This window comes from Monodon monoceros, unplaced genomic scaffold (assembly GCF_005190385.1).
Source record: "Monodon monoceros isolate NGI ecotype Baffin Bay Population unplaced genomic scaffold, NGI_Narwhal_1 Super_Scaffold_12, whole genome shotgun sequence".
Lineage (NCBI taxonomy): Eukaryota > Metazoa > Chordata > Mammalia > Artiodactyla > Monodontidae > Monodon > Monodon monoceros.
In genome coordinates this window covers 28,741,345-28,747,763 of record NW_021703768.1, presented here as the reverse complement: position 1 = coordinate 28,747,763, position 6,419 = coordinate 28,741,345, and the positions used below count along the sequence as shown (strand labels likewise).

The 6,419-nt window shown below is 42.4% G+C and overlaps 1 pseudogene; it reads left to right on the top strand.

Moving 5' to 3' along the window:
* The first annotated feature begins 2,897 nt into the window (after window positions 1-2,897).
* On the top strand, window positions 2,898-4,038 carry LOC114892064 (annotated as a pseudogene).
* The last annotated feature ends 2,381 nt before the right edge of the window (window positions 4,039-6,419 follow it).

The following is a 6,419-nucleotide window of genomic DNA, read 5'->3' as shown; positions in this document are numbered from 1 at the left end:
AGTTAATTAATTGAGAGCCTGGGATTCAGATCAGGTGGCTTGGGTTGGAATTCTGGTCCTGCCTCTCCCTAATGGGAGAGCTCGGCTATGTTACATAACATCTCTAAGATTCTGTTTTCTCATTCGTAGAGTAGGCAGAAAATGATACCAACATAACTGAGGTGTCAAGAACACAGTCATCGGGCTTCCCTGGTGGCGCAGTGGTTGCGAGTCCGCCTGCCGATGCAGGGGACACGGGTTCGTGCCCTGGTCCGGGAAGATCCCACATGCCGCGGAGCGGCTGGGCCCGTGAGCCATGGCCGCTGAGCCTGCGCGTCCGGAGCCTGTGCTCCGCAACGGGAGAGGCCACAACAGTGAGAGGCCCGCGTATCGCAAAAAAAAAAAAAAAAAAGTTAAAAAAAAAGAACACAGTCATCTGTCAACAAATGGTTGCTAGTCCTCTCAGAGTTGCTATAACATCTCAGTTTGCATACAAATCTCAGTTGCTGAATTTAGATGTGCAAGAACTTCAACTTTCTGCTTCTATACCTGGCCTTATTATTATTATTATTTTTAATTCTTATTCCTTTGGGCAGCAGAAACAATCTCTGTCATTTCAGGTTTCCTGCCCTCACCCTGGGATTATGTCCGAGATTCAGGTGACATCTATATTTCTCCACACTGTATCTGCTCAGCTGTTCTCGCTCCCGCCTGATATGGGGTGGTGTCCACACAGACTCTGTCAGGCTCTTTCGAGTTCTCTTAGCTACTCCTGTGCTCCTCCGGGGAACATGGGGTTATCGTACTGCACCTGTTCCTTGCCAAGGTGATAGTGCTATGTGAGGCTGTCTCAGGCTGTCAGTCTAGATATGTGCACATTTTCTACTCTTGACCCACCAGCACCATATCTAAGAAAGTGGTTTGTCTTCCCCCCAGCCCTGCCCCTGCCTATCCTGCCTCAGCCGATGGAAGGAGCAGGTCACAGTGACCCTTGTGTTAGCAGAATGGCTAAGCTGGTGTAACACAGGGATTTTGAAAACCAAGAGAGAAGTTTATTTCTCTCTCTCCCATGTAATGATCTGGGCTGTAAGGGCTGTTGGGCAACCTGCTTCGTGACATCATTCGGGGAGCGAGGCTCTTTCCATTTGATTATTCTACCACCTCTTAAAGTATGTATTTCTTCCTCTCCATGGTCAAAGTCAGACTCAGCCATATTCATGTTCCACATCACAGGTTGGAGAAGAAGTTCAAGCAAGTCATCCCTTTTAAGCAGGTGAGGCAGAAGTTACTCAGAACGTTTCCCCTCACAATCTTTTGATGAGAGCTTATCTCACGACCACCCCACAGGCTTGTCCAAGCCTTTCTTCCGACTATGCTCTGTACTGTATTTCTGGTAGATATAGCACCTTCATCGTTCCCAGTGGTGTTTATTTTCCCTTTTCCATTACTTGGTGTCCATGGAGAACTTGGCCTGCTCCTTAACTGGCTTTGACAGTGAAAAGATAATGGAAACTATGGAAGTAGAATCAACAAGGCTTGACAACCAATTATAAATAGTTAGTGACTATTTTAGATTCCACGCATAAGTGAGTTCGTATTTGTCTTCTGTGTCTGCCTTACTTCACTCAGCATACACTGGCCCCAGGTTTAGCCATGTTGTTGAAATGGCAGGATTTCCTTCTTTTTAAAGGCTGAATATCATTTTATTGTATATATGCATTATATCTTTAACCATTCACCTCTTGATGGACATTTAGGTTGTTTTAATATTTTGTTTATTGTGAACAATTCTGCAATGAACTAAAATAGTCAAACTCATAGAAGCAGGGGATAGTGGGAGGAGGAAATGGGGAGATGTTGGTCAAAGGGTACGAAGTTTCTGTTATGCAAGATGAATAAGTGCTGGACATACTAATGTACAGCAATGTGACTATCGTTAACAATATTGTATTGTATACTTTAAATCTGCTAAGAGGATGGCTCTTAAGTTTCTTATCACACATGCACACACACAAAAGAAGGAAAATGGTGACTATGTGGGGTGATGGATCTGTTAATTAACTTGATTGTGGTGATTGTATGTATATCAAGTTGTACATCTTAATTATATATAATTTTTATGTATCAGTTATATATCAATAAAGCCAGAAAAATGGTTGGTAAAAGAGAAGGAGGAATTGAAGTTTTGTTGTTGTTGTTGTTTTTAATGTTGAGCCTGGAGTGACATGAGCTGATACGGGAAATACCAGAAGAGGAACAGATTTAATGAGAATTAAAAAAAATAATAATCAAAATAATGATAATAACAATGTCTGGCATACATTATGTACTGAGAATTTTGAATTTCTTACTCCATTCAATCTTCAAAACCCACTTACTTATTTACAGTCCTCCCTCGGTATCTGTGAACCCTCGTGGTTACCAAAATCTTTGGATGCTCAAGTCCCTTGCAGTTGGCCCTCTGTACCCATGAGTTCCACATCCGAGGATACAAAGGGCCAACTGTACGCGTTTTCCTAATTTAAGGATGAGGACCCTGGGGGCACAGTGAGTTAACACAAATTGCCCAAGGTCATGTGGCTTGAAGCAGCAGCGCAGAATTGCATCTTGGCCCTGGAAATCTAGAGCCTCAGCATGTAATCCCTGTGCTATACTGTAACCCCTTCTATACTGAGAAGAATCTGATTTTAGAATTAGGGATGACTTACGTCTGGGAAGCTGGGAAAATTCAATGCCTAGGAGAGATGATGGCTGAGGGTGTCTCAACAATCGAGGGCTGGAATCATCTGGAAGCATCTATTCATCTTTCTTTCATTAATGTTGACTGCTTGCTGGGACCTAAGCTGGACTGTCAACCGATGCACCAACTGGTCTTTGCATGTGGGCTGGGCTTTCTCACAGCATGGCCACCTTAGATGATGTGGAGGTTTTTTATGGCAGCTAATGGAGAAAGTGTTTTATGTAACTTTGGCCTAACCAGCAAGCTGCATGGAAGCTGCGTCACTTTTCTGAAAGGTATGGTACTATTAAAATAGGTCCACAAATATTTTGATACTCCTTCCTTCAAAGAGTGGCACCTAGGCTTCTGCTGCCGTGACTCGGACTGCAGACCAGCACCCCCGGGCTGACAACTCCGCCGCTATGAAGACGTGAAGGAGTACAGCAACAGAGAGGAATTCGCAGAGGGATCCTAGATCAACGACAGCAAGCATCAGCAGGATGACGCTAAAATGGTTATTAGAGGCTTGAGCTGGGATACAAGCAAGAGAGATCTGACTGAATATCTGTCTCGATTTGGAGAAGTTGTAGACTGCACAATTAAAACAGATCCAGTCGCTGGAAAATCAAGAGGATTCGGATTTGTGCTTTTCAAAGATGGTGATAGTGTTGCTAAGGCACTGGAACTGAAAGAACACAAGCTGGATGGCAAATTCATAGATGTTAAAAGGGTCAAAGCTTTAAAAGGGAAGGAACCCTCCAAAAAGGTTTTAGTAGGTGGATTGAGCCCAGATACTTTGGAAAAACAAATTAAAATATTTGGGGGCTTCCCTGGTGGCGCAGTGGCAGAGAATCTGCCTGCCAGTGCAGGGGACACAGGTTCGGGCCCTGGTCTGGGAGGATCCCACATGCCGCGGAGCAGCTGGGCCTGTGAGCCACAACTACTGAGCCTGCGCATCTGGATCCTGTGCTCCGCAACAAGAGAGGCCGCGATAGTGAGAGGCCCTGCGCACCGCAATGAAGAGTGACCCCTGCTCGCTGCAACTAGAGAAAGCCCTCACACAGAAACGAAGACCCAACACAGCTAAAAATAAATAAATAAATTTATTTTTAAAAAAAGAAGAATATTTTGGAGCCTTTGGAGAGATTGAAAATATTGAACTTCCACAGATACAAAAACAAATGAAAGAAGAGGATTTTGTTTTATTACACATACAGCTGAAGAGCCAGTAAAGAACTTGTTAGAAAGCAGATATCATCAACCTGGTTCTGGGAACTGTGAAATCAAAGTGGCACAACCCAAGACATAGGCAGCAACAGAAGCAACCAAAAGGAGGATGAGGTGCTGCAGCTGGTGGACCACGTGGTACTAGGGGTCGTGGCTGAGGCCGACAGAGCACTTGTGGCAAGGCATCCTGAGGGGGTGGCAATCACCAAAATAATTACCAGCCATACTAAAGGGGGATGTTGGAGAAAACAGGCAGAGATCGCTAAAGTAACCCATCCTGCAGGACGACATTGAAGATTGGTCTTCTGTTGATCTAAGGTGATTATTTTGTAAAAGACTTTCTAGTGTACAAGACAAAACTGTGTCCAACTGTGTATGGCCACCAATTAGTTTTCTTTGTTTTTACTTTGTCGTTTGCTATCTGTGTTATGACTCGATGGGGATTTGTGTTTATACAAATTTTGTTTGTACGATTTCATGTTAAACCTCAAATAAATTCTTCCTTGTGTGATTGTTTTTCTGCGTCAGGTACTGAAGAACTCTGTACAAGTGTAATTTTAAATAAGGAATAATTAAGGTACAGTTTCTTTTGTAGGGAGTGTTGATCCAGAGGGAGAAATTGTGGTGCTTTATGAATAGCCAGCTACAGTGTCTACCCTGTTCCCCTTTTTTGTTAGGTGTATTCTATGCTTTAAGGCTTCATTTCCCTCTTAACTGAGGCTTCCATCATACCTTTAAGTAATGTTGTTTCCTCTCTGTATATCTGGAGACTTTGTCATGAAAGTTTCTGTGGTATAGTTATAGTGTTGTGATTAGTGGAAGCTTTCTAGCAGACCATAAGCCTTCTGGTTATATTTTGAAAAGTAACTTTTTCTTTTTAATTTATTTTTATTTTTTAAATTTTTGGTTGCATTGGGTCTTCGTTGCTGCGTGCGGGCTTTCTCTAGTTGCAGCGAGCGGGGGCTACTCTTCATTGTGGTGCACAGGCTTCTCATTGTGGTGGCTTCTCTTGTTGCAGAGCACGGGCTCTAGGTGTGCGGGCTTCAGTAGTTGTGGCACGCGGGCTCAGTAGCTGTGGCTCGTGGGCTCTAGAGGGCAGGCTCAGTAGTTATGGCACATGGGCTTAGTTGCTCTGCGGCACGTGGGATCTTGCAGCACCGGGGCTCGAACCTGTGTCCCCTGCATTGGAAGGCGGATTCTTAACCACTGCACCTCCAGGGAAGTCTGAAAAGTAACTTTTCAATGGCACAAAGCATGCTGGTAGCTCCTTTGATGAATAGAAAATATTTTACTTTGTTCTTGTCTCTGGAAAGGCGTTTGTTATGATTCGCTGTATTCAGTGGTCTGCTAGAAAGATCTTTGGCTAATCGTAATAACATAACTTTGTTTTCTTGATTAAAATGTCCACATATACCCAGGGGAAAAACACTTAAACTGTGTTATGGGACCTATAGTTTAAGAATATCAGATGTAGTTACATTTAACACAAGGATTTTGGCAAATAAGTATGAAGTTATTAAAGTTTGAACGAAAGTTAGATTAAAATATTTGAAGTAGTGGCTGAGTAGCTAACTTGTATACTATTCTATATTGGTATTCTATTGTATTCTAGTATTGTTATTATGTCACAGCAAGCACCAAACTGAACAAAATATTTTCTGTTGGGGCATTGTTAGGGAGCTATACTGGATGTTAACTGTGATGTGGTGTGAGTTCTTGGAAAAAGTCATGGTAGCAGGTATCATCATTTTTAGTGCAGTTAGTCATGAGCTCAGTAGTTAAGCATATCCATATTCAGACATAAGAAGGAATAGTGGGCAAAGGTCTTCCTTAAATCTTATGTAAATGCAAATCTAAGTGTGACCAAGTCATGTCATTACAACAGGTCTTCCTGGTGCATTAAAGAGAAAAACGGTTCAGCTCTAGATTTTGGAGGATGTCCTGGGTAAATTTAAGTTTTGAATTTTACATTCAGTGTAGTTATTGAATTTAAGGGTTTTGTCTTTTTTTCTGTGGTTCCATGCTAGCCATTAGGATTGGCATACATATTCACATGTGGAATAGTTGACCTCACCTTCAACCAAGTGCAAATTCTTTTATACTAATGAACCCAACCTTTTTTGTTTTATTTGGTGCCTGCAACTTTCTTTGTTCCAATGATGTTCGTACTTGCTGGGCTATCCAGTTACAATGCTTTTGGGCTTGTTTTGCTTTTGTTTTGCCATTTGACCTTACACCTAGGCCAAGTACCAATGTTGGCTATTGCAAGGGATTGTTTAATTCTTTCAACACGCAACCTTAGGGAACAGAAAGGAGATTTTCACTTTATGTTGTCAAAGTCAGTAGGTACAGTGTCTTTAGGGCAGTGAATCCTGTAAGTTCAAATTTATGATTAGGTGACACGTTGACACTGAGATTGTCCTTTCCCTGATCAAAAATGAATAAAGGCTTTTTAAACAAACAAACAAAAATTGGCACCTAATTTCCCTCCCTT